Below are 520 nucleotides of genomic sequence, written 5' to 3' on the forward strand. Positions count from 1 at the left end.
TTTTCTTTTTTTTTTTTAAATAATTTTTTTAAGGTTTTATTTATTTATTCATGATAGTCACAGAGAGAGAGAGAGGCAGAGACACAGGCAGAGGGAGAAGCAGGCTCCATGCAGGGAGCCCGACGTGGGATTCGATCCGGAGTCTCCAGGATCGCGCCCTGGGCCAAAGGCAGGCGCCAAACCGCTGCGCCACCCAGGGATCCCTAACAGACTGTTTCATTTGTTCATCTGCAGCAAGCCAAGCTAGCCTGTATGTATCTATATCTATATATAGACGTACATATATATAGGTTTGGTCTCTTTTTTCTTAAAGTGAAGACATTCATCATACCTTGCACACTCACTATGATATTAGGGGAGATAAAATTACAGGTGAAGGGGGAATGATAAACCCTTTAAAAAAAATCTCAGGCCACATCACCAGGCCACGAAGCACATAAATACAAAGGGGCAGAGCCGACAGTGAACAGACAGCTCCAAGTGCCCGTCAGGCTGGCACCACACTTGTCGAGGGCAGTGG

This window comes from Canis aureus, chromosome 15 (assembly GCF_053574225.1).
Source record: "Canis aureus isolate CA01 chromosome 15, VMU_Caureus_v.1.0, whole genome shotgun sequence".
In the NCBI taxonomy this organism is placed as follows: domain Eukaryota; kingdom Metazoa; phylum Chordata; class Mammalia; order Carnivora; family Canidae; genus Canis; species Canis aureus.